This window comes from Asparagus officinalis, chromosome 7 (genome assembly GCF_001876935.1).
Source record: "Asparagus officinalis chromosome 7, Aspof.V1, whole genome shotgun sequence".
NCBI lineage: Eukaryota > Viridiplantae > Streptophyta > Magnoliopsida > Asparagales > Asparagaceae > Asparagus > Asparagus officinalis.
In genome coordinates this window covers 145,867,511-145,877,520 of record NC_033800.1, presented here as the reverse complement: position 1 = coordinate 145,877,520, position 10,010 = coordinate 145,867,511, and the positions used below count along the sequence as shown (strand labels likewise).

The following is a 10,010-nucleotide window of genomic DNA, read 5'->3' as shown; positions in this document are numbered from 1 at the left end:
CTTGAGGCAAACATGAAGTCAAGTCGAGTATTAGAGAGGTAGAGGAGACTCCTTATGATACTTCTGTAGAGGTTGAGGTCTTCTCCTTCGGTACTGTCTCCCTTCTTGAGTTTATCACTGACCACCAGTGGGGTAGAGATGGGCTTGTAGTCTGCCATGCCGAACTTCTTCAAGATTGATTGTGCATAGGCTTGCTGATGAATGATGATGCCATCTTCGTCCTGCTGGATCCCCATGCCAAGAAAGTGGTGAAGGAGGCCTAAATCTGTCATCTCGTACACCTCCATCATGTCTTTCTTGAACTCATGCATAAGCTTCTCACTGTTGCCTTTATAGATAATATTATCTACATATACAGCTACAATGAGAATATCTACCTCATCTCTTCGAATGTAAAGTGTGGCTTCACTAAGGCTCCTTTTGAAGTTGTGTTGGGTGAAGTAGGAGTTGACCTCTTCATACCACTCCCTTGGTGCTAGCTTGAGACCGCAGAATGCCTTGTGGAGCTTGTAGACTTTATCCTCGGCTCCTGCAACTTCGAACCGTTGCGGTTGATGGATGTAATGCCGACTTCACATCGAGCTGGAATACCTTCCACCCTTGGTCAGCAGCTAGAGCAATCAAGAGACGAATTGTCTCTAGTCTGGAGACAGGGGTAAAGGTTTCATTGAAGTCCACTCCGGGCTTTTGTGAATAGCCTTTCGCCATAAGCCATGCCTTCTTCTTGTTAATGGACCCGTCAAGGTTCAGCTTAGTCTTATAGACCCACTTGATGCCGATGATTGGCTTGGCTGCAGGTTTCTCTACCATCTCTCAGGTGCCATTTTTCTCTATCATGGAGATCTCCTCCTGCATGGCTTTCTTCCAATCTTTTTCTTTGATGGCTTCTTCAAATGACTCAGGCTTCAATATACAAAAATTACATGAAGCGTAAATCTCATTAAGATTTCTGTATCTTAATGGAGTTGTACCTGAGGAGGAGGAAGAACTAGGACTAGAGTTGGATGGTGTGCTTGAGGAGCTAGCACTTGATCTTGGTGTGGTTGAGTCGGAGCTTGTTGAACTCGAACCGTTTTGTGGAGTTTGCACATCTGGCTCTGGATCTGGATCTTGGGTGCTCTCTGAATCTAGGTAGATGTAGTTTGTGGGCACCTGCTCTTCCTTCTTGAGACCCCAATTCCACTTGGCTGATTCGTCAAAGACCACATCCCGTGAGATGACGATCTTTTGAGATTTCGGGTTGAAGAGCTTGTAGCCCTTCGTATGGCTTGTGTATCCCATAAAGATACACCTTCTCGTGTTCTCCTCCAGTTTGGATATCAACTGGCCTAGGATGTGAGCAAAACAAACACAACCAAAAACCTTAAGGTGGTTTAAGGAAGGTTTTCTACTTGAGAATGCTTCGAAGGGGGTCTTGTCCTCCATTGCTCTTGTTGGACACCGGTTGAGAAGGTACATTGCGGTGTTGACTGCTTCTCCCCAAAACTTGTAGGGAAGGTTCTTCTCATGTAGGAGACTCTTGGCCATCTCCACGATAGTTCGGTTCTTCCTTTCTGCCACTCTGTTCTGTTGAGGAGTGTATGGGCATGTGGTTTGCTTCTCGATGCCAAGGTTACTGCAGTAGTCCTTGAACTCTGCTGAAGTGTACTCTCCACCCCGATCACTTTGAATCTTCTTGATCTCCAAGTCTGTTTGTCTTTCCACCATCGCTTTGAACTTTTGGAAGATGGTGAAAGCTTCTGATTTGTGCCTTAAAAAGTAGACTCATGCCATCCTGCTAAAGTCATCAATAAAAGTGATGAAATATTTGTTGCCGGCCAGGGACTCCATCTTCATTGGACCACATAGGTCCGTATGGATCAACTCCAAAGGCTTTATTGCACTCCGTGCTCCTTCCTTTGGGAACTCGCCTCGATGCTGTTTGCCTTTCATGCAACTCGAGCAGACACATTCAACTCCTTCAATGGTTGAGAGGTCATACACCATTTCTCTGCTTTGAAGAGTCTTGAGGCTTTGGAAGTTGAGATGCCCGAGCCTCTTGTGTCATAGCCAGGAGGAGTTCACCTCTTCGACCTTTATAACTTGAGTGTTCAAGTAGTGCAGTGAGAGAGGAAAACTTTTGTTGGGTTACATCTTGACTTTGGCCACCAGATTGTTGAAACTCCTATCATCATAGATCTTTGTTGCTTGACCACCAAAAACTAGAAAATAACCATTAAGGAGCATTTGACCTACACTTAACAGATTATCCTCTAGACCCGGTACAAGCATTACATCCTTGATGTATCTTTTTCCTTTGTATTTACAGCGAAGATACCCTTTCCTTCAGATTTTATAATATTCCCATTTCCCATCTTAACACTACCAAGATAGGATGTGCCTAAGTCTATCAACAGTGACCGGTTCGCGGTCATGTAGTTACTACAAACATTATCAATATACCAAAGACTACCATCACTGTCTTTTTCTCCATGACAAGCAAAAAAAATATTACTTTTGCCGTCCTCTTCTTGGTCTACAAAGACTTTCAGGCGGTTTTGGTTTTGATTTCCTTGAGTCCTGCACTGCTCTTTAGTATGCCCAAATCTGGAGCAATTGGTGCACTTGGGCTTCCCCTCGAACCAACACTTCCCTTGATAAGACTTGTCACAAGTTCTACATGTGGATTTGCTACCTTGTTGGGAGTTGCCACTTTGTTGTTGTTGTTGAGGCTTTGGAGCAAAATTGGGCTTGCCTCCTTTCTTCTTCTTCTTTTGCTTCTGGCTCTTTTGTTGCTTTGAGCTCATGTTGAAGCTTTGGAAGGCTCTCTCCATGGTTGAAGCTTCATTCCTCTTCTTAAGCTTTTGGTCGAATGCCTTGATGGATGAGATTGCCTCTTGTAGTGAAAGCTTCTCCATAACTTTTGTTTCTTCTATCACACTTACAATGGGGTCATATCTACTAGAGAGAGAAATAAGAATCCTTTGAACTACTCTTTAATTTGTTACATATTCACCATATGTTTTTAATTGATTTATAATATTGGTGAATCTAGTAAGAAAATCATCGAGTCTTTCTTCTACTCTCATAGAGATTTGCTCAAACTCTTTTCTAATAGTTTGAAGCTTAACCGCCCGTACCTTTTCACTTCCACGGTACTCTTCTTGGAGGATGTCTCATGCCGCCTTTGTTGTCTCCTCGTATGAGATCATGGGGAAGATGGAGTCGGAGACGGCATTTTAGATCAACCCGAGGGCTTTAGCATCCCTCATGTAGTTGAGCTTTAATGTCTTCTGCTCCGCCGGGGTGAGAGAGTCTTCGTCTTCTGGCATCTCGAAACCTTTCTCCACCAGCTTCCAAAGGTCATGCGCTCTGAATATCGTCCTCATCTTGATCCGCCAAAAGTCGTAGTTCTCCCTAGAGAAGATCGGTGTTCGTATCTTGACGGAGGTAGGTTTTGGGTCGGGCTCAATGACTATTGGGTCAGCCACTTCCCGAGATGAAGTTAGAGAATCGACGGTTGTATCGGTCATTTTGAGGAGGCTATTTGGAAGAGTTTTGGTAGTGGGTGTTGGTGTTTTTGTAGAGGTAGAGTTTCTTTACACTCAGTTGTCGTAACAAAACTCTGATACCATGTTGTAATTTTGAATCGAGTAGTGAAAAAAACTTTGGCTAAGGCTAGTATGATAGAGAATTAGAGAGAGAAATGTAGAAGAAGATAGAGAATTTGGTGCTTTTTTCATGCATAGGTTTATATAGACTTATACATGACCCTCCATACTCTACACATTTACTTTCATAGAATACAAAGAATCATCTCTTAGAATATCATCTCACTTATTATACTTTGACTCTTAGGATTCCCTTCCACCTAGGATATCATACTATGGCTCTTGGATTGTTTAGGTTGCTAAACACTGATTAGTTCAACAGCACCATATAAAAAAGACGATCGTCTTCTCCAAGATCACACTTACGCTCCATCCACTTATTATCTCCAAGTTGGCAAAAGAATAGAAGATCATGATCAATGTCTGCTAGTAAAACTATACAGTTTCCATCGGTCAAATGTGGAGATGATAGAAGGCAATAATATCTTGATGGAAATTTCCACCTGAGACGTGTGTTGGTAAAAAATTATACAGCGCAAGATTTTCCTATCACCAGATTAGAAGGAAAGCAAAAGAATAAAGCGGAATAACAACGCACAAATTTTAACGTGGTTCGACACAAAATTACCTACGTCCACGGGCTACTGCCGATCTTTCACTAGGGGGAGAAAATTTACAAGTGTATTTACACACAACTCACAAGAAAAATATCTCTAGAATTTTTTCTCACAAAATCACTCTCTAGTTTTGCCTCTCTTCTCAAATATACTCAGAAGGATTGAATACGCTCAGCAGATGAGGATGCAAATTAAAGGGAGAGCAGGGGGGTTTATAGCCTCCATGCGCACAAATCAGACCATAAATTGTGGCCTATCAATCATCACCCCTTCCTTTTTTTTTCTTCCTTTCTTTTTTTTAACCCTTGCTCCCCTGCTTTCTGTGGTTGTCTTTGTTGACAAAAAAACAGCCACCAATCTTGACAATCTTCTACTTGAAGACTGATTTTAATCTGTCTTCACGTCTTGATCTATACAGCAGCTCTTTCCCGATCTTGATACTATTGCAGGCCAACTGAAGCTAAACACAGCTTCAATTTGTCAGTAGTCACCGTCTTTGTCAGCATGTCTGTCAGATTTTGAGCTCCACTGATCTTTTCAAGTTTTAAAATTCCATCTTTCAGAAATGACCGGATAAAATGATACCGCACATGTATGTGCTTCGTTCTAGAATGAAAAGACGGATTCTTCGCTAGATAAATAGCACTTTGACTGTTACAATATAAGACATTGTCTTCTTGTTTCTTACCTAATTCATCCAAGAAACTTTGAAGCCAAACCATTTCCTTGATGGCTTCTGTAACAACGATATATTCTATTTCAGTTGTGGAAAGAGCAACTATCTTCTGTAGTTGAGAAACTCAACTCACTGCAGTACCTCCTAGAGTATAGACATACCATGTAGTGCTCCTTCTTATATCAATATTTCTTGCTAAATCAGCATCTACATAACCTGTTAGTATTGTATCTTCACCTTTGAAACAAAGTGCTTTACCTGTGGTGCCCCGTAGATATCTGAGGATCCATTTGACTGATTCCCAGTGTACCTTGTCCGGATTATTCATGCACCTGCTAATAGTTCCCACTGCTTGAGCAAATCTGGTCTTATACAAACCATGGCATACATCAGACTTTCAATTGCTGAGGCATACTTTGGAAAGTCTTGAAATGAACACCTAAAGGTGTACTCACTGGTTTAGCATCTTGCATATTGAACCTGAAGAGTACTTTGTTGATGTACTCAGCCTGTGATAGCATCAAAGTCCCAGACTTCGTGTCTCTCTTGATCCTCATTCCAAGAATCTGCTTTGCAACGTCAAGATCATTTATTGCAAACTGTTTTGACAATTTTTGCTTCAAATTTATAATCTCTTGCAAATCTGAACCTGCAACGAGTATGTCATCAACGTATAACAATAAAATAATGAAGCAATTGGCAAACCTCTTGAGATAGCAATAATGATCTACTTGGCATCTAGTAAAATCGTTGCTGCCCATAAAGCTGTCAAACTTCTTGTAGTACTGCCTGGGAGCTTGTTTTAATCCATACAAGCTCTTCTTCAAACGACATACTAGATTTTTCTTGCTTGCCTTTATGAAGCCTTATGGTTGCTTCATATAGATCTCCTCCTTCAAATCACTATAAAGGAAAGTTGTTTTTACATCTAACTGCTCAAGATGTAAATTCTCAGCAACTACATGTGCCAAGGATGGAACCAGAACTCATCAAGTTGGTATGTCATAAACCACACTTTTCTTACTTTACCTCCTTCCATGTACAACAGTAAGTAATACTCAAAACAACAAGTACAGCTTCTCTCAAGAGCTCACAATGGCTGATAGTAAGATGGTAAATAAACGTAGTGCAACTAAATTCATAGGCAAAAGATATGGGTCGGAGATTCTTTTCAACAAAATGTTGGAAGTAGTGGACACGGCAACACCACCACCACCACCAGAAAAGAAGTCACAACGCGAATAGTGAAGAGCAGAGGAGGAAGAGGAGGTTCTAGTTAATGACGCCATCTTGTTGAAAGGCTTGTCCGAGCTACATTTGCAGAAAACTTAAATTGCACCATATTCACTATCCTTACCATCTGCAATTGTCAGTTCTTGAGGGAGGGATTTAGTATTTGTTTGATCGTTATTTAGTGTTTTATATCAGAGAAGGTAAGTAAGATGTGTGGTTTCTAGCATATATCAGCTTGTAGGATACTTATCAACAGGTAAAGCGTGTGAGTTCTCAAGGACCAAAAGAAAAGCATGTCTTGAGCTTGTAGGATACTTATCAACAGGTAAAGCGTGTGAGTTCTCAAGGACCAAAAGAAAAGCATGTCTTGCTTAATTAAGCATAAAATAATTATTTTTTTAAATAAAAACATAAGCTAAGCAAATACTTCTTTTATCAAAAAGTTCATCATAGTTTCTATTCCAGAAAAGATGTCGTACAACCTGAAAACATTTGTCATAATTTCATAAAGACTGATAAGAATAAAATCAAAACCATAGAAGTATACATGGATAGTGCACTGGTTATATGCGCATAAGAAACATGTTGCTGACACATCTGACTGCACAGCTACGATATTTGATGTGTATTCGGCTAGAGAAACCTGCAGGTTTGCCCCAGCCTGGATTATCTCAGCATTCTATAAGTTAGTATGAGATGTTTGTAAAAAAAAAAGGTTTTAACTCAACATGACATCTTCTAAAACAATAACAAAGATCTTTCATTAGTACAAGATGCCCTCTGTGTTAATTTTAGTGGAATCTTTAGATTGACAATTTGGAACTCCTATATATCTAATATAGATAAACACACACACAGATAGATATATACATGTATACACACATCCGTACATGTATACATATGTTGCTATTCATACGCTCGTATATACATGCGTAGATATATTTTCGCAATAGCAGTCTTAATTGAATTTTATCTCTGTTTGCTTTTATTTTAATTTAGATGACATGGTTGGCTACCAGTGGCAATCAACTTAAAAGGGCTGATGCTCGTCCCTTATTATTTATGCCTTAAAAGGAAATATCTTTTGTCAAATTCTCTATTATAATTAAATTAGAATTAAACTAATAAAATTTTCCCCTTGCATTCGAAAAGATAAGAATCGACAGACATTAGCCTAGTAAACCTAAAACATAATTTGTTTCAAAATAATAGATTTCCAAACTAACAGCTGTTTGAGGGGGGGGAGGGGGGGGGGGGGGGGGGGCAGGGCGGGGGCGGGGGGGGGGGGAGTGTTCAACGTAATTACAAAAATATGAACACATACACATTTAAATTTCATCTTTCGTAAGAGGATCAATGCTAGTATTAAAAAAATAAAATTTTAATTTCATTATAAAGATATAGTAAACAAGGATAAGATCCAAGGATCAAACAATCCATGTTGTTTGTTGCCTCTACAATATTGTGTAGTGCTGGACTATTGTTGCGTAAGCTGTAGTTGATACAGAGATATGCCAATTCAACTTAGAGCGGTGTTAGAGGCACACCATGAGGCACACATCCGGTCACACTCCCCCACCTGCTACAGTGCAGGGGGCCCACAGGAGATTTTTAAAAAAAATCCCCTGTGGGGGCCCCCTGCACTGTAGCAGGTGGGGGAGTGTGACAGCAGGTGTGCCTCATGGTGTGCCTCTAACATTTCTTTTCAACTTATTGCAGAGAGAATTCCCCGTACAAACAGAATAAAAAAGAAAACTGCAGGTTGAGTACATATAGCAGGTGTAACTGACACCAAGGTATACTAATGAAGTGATGATCACCTTAATTGGCAGAAATTTTTGTACAACAAGCTATAAGTGTGGTTCCAGCCTTTTGTTTAATACCAACTGTCTTGGCAATTTCAGCTTCCTGGTTTTGTTCTGTACCTGAGATCAGTTGTTTAATTCTGTACAAATAGTCCTAAATACAATCATAACAATTAGTTTTGGTGCTCTCCCTTAAAAAGTGTGCTAATGTGCATGGGTTGTTGGTACTAACTGCTCATGGTATATACCCATGATTCATGCTTTCTCCACTCCACTGCAAATAGCCCAAAATTGAAATGTAAACAGAAACAATAAGATAGCTATCAACTCTGAATGTTGGAATGATATGATAGAATGTAATATAGTAGTTTCAAATTTCAACCGGTCGCCCTGATACCATATTAAGACTACTACATCAAAACTACAAAGGTACGGTGAGGATTGAGGATTGTAATTTTATGTTCTAACAAATTAGATTTATGTATTGTGAGAGAAGCAACATTAGTAAGCGCATCTGTAAATTTTAATTTCATTGTAGAGAGTTGCCAAAATGATAAGGTCCATGGATCAAATGATCGAATAAATTTCTTGCCTGATTGATGACACGGAAAAAGTCTTGCTGGTTGATGCAGGGTATATAAATGACAATCTTAAGCTTGCTTTTTTTTGAAGTGAAAAACAGTGTGAGGTACCATGTTCAATAATAATATATGTAACTAAGATGAAAAGTCTATTACAAGTCCAACATAGAAGCAGAGAGGAAGGATCAAAGAAGAGAAACAGCTGGTAAGGAGCGGACCTAGTCGTCACCTACGAAGCTAAGCCTACTAAGATCCTTCACTCAAAGTCGAAAGAAAGACATCACCAGCTAATATAGAGTCTGGTACAACAAAATCACAAACACTGGAAGCATACTGCACAAGAAAACAAACAAACTAGTTTCTGATAGTATAAGCAGACGCTGGGAGAGACGTACAGAGAGAGAGCCACCGAACAATTCAGATATCTTCAGAGAAGTTGTCACCGCTAGCACCTGCGATGTTCTTCTTTACAATTTCCTACATCTTCAAGTTAAGAGCCAACCTACGAATGCACCTCGCAAGTCTATCTTCTTCTACCCCTGTCCAAAAGATGACATACCTTGCGATATTAGCAGCAATATGAATAGGATTTGTTTCTAAATATAAGAAGATTTCTACAATTCCACATCCACCAGCAGAAGCAAGGTAACAAGTATTTCCAAATGACTTTAATGTCTGAACAAAGATTGGGGTCCCTGTATAAAAGGATCAGCGCCTCCATGGATTGAGGTCATCTAACAAAAGAAGCATGAGGGAGGAGGGAAGACCAAACCGAACACGCAAAAGGGCAGTGTATAAACATGTGGTCTTGAGTTTCGACCTCCTGGTAGCAGTAAGAACAACGTGGGTCACCAATCCAACCTTTGGTGATCAAATTAGCTATGGTATTAAGCTTTTGTTTAGAAATAATCCAAAACAAGACCTTAACCTTTAAGGGGATGTGAGATTTCCAGATGAACTTATAAATATTGGACTTTAGCCCACCAAAGGTGATGTTGATGTTGGCACAACAAGATTTTACTGAAAAGGAGCCAGATGGATGCAGGATTCCTATTTCTATACTAAACTTCACTGAATTTGATCACAAGCTCATTTGTTTACTCCAATCTCCAGGTCTAGTTTCTATGTAAAATGGAATTTAGTGGATCTGGGATCAAACGCCAATCTCCAGATCCAACTTTCTATTTCTTTATTAAGATCCAAAGAACTATAAGTGGAATAATTCCATTTCACAATCTTAGAGCATACCTCCAAGGACTGTGATGGCGGCAGGTGACAGACAATGGCCAAGGCGACGAACGACACGCGGGTGACGAGCGACGGAGTCGGGCGACGACAACGGGGCGAAGGGTGACGGGTGATGGGAGATGGGAAGGAGAGAGAAGGAGGAGGCGGGAGTGGTGACTGGGTTGGGGGCGGCGTCGGCTGGGGAAGGGGTGATGTCGGTTGGGAAAGGGGGCGGCGTCGGATGGTGGACGACGGGCGAGAGAGGAGGGGAGAGGTCGGTT

At 40.6% G+C, this 10,010-nt stretch overlaps 1 long non-coding RNA gene across 1 annotated transcript; it reads right to left on the bottom strand.

Moving 5' to 3' along the window:
* Positions 8,618 to 10,004, bottom strand: LOC109849408. The gene is made up of 2 exons (XR_002249085.1): positions 9,751 to 10,004; positions 8,618 to 9,041 (listed from the first exon to the last, which is right to left on the bottom strand). It is a non-coding gene; the product is annotated as an uncharacterized LOC109849408 (long non-coding RNA).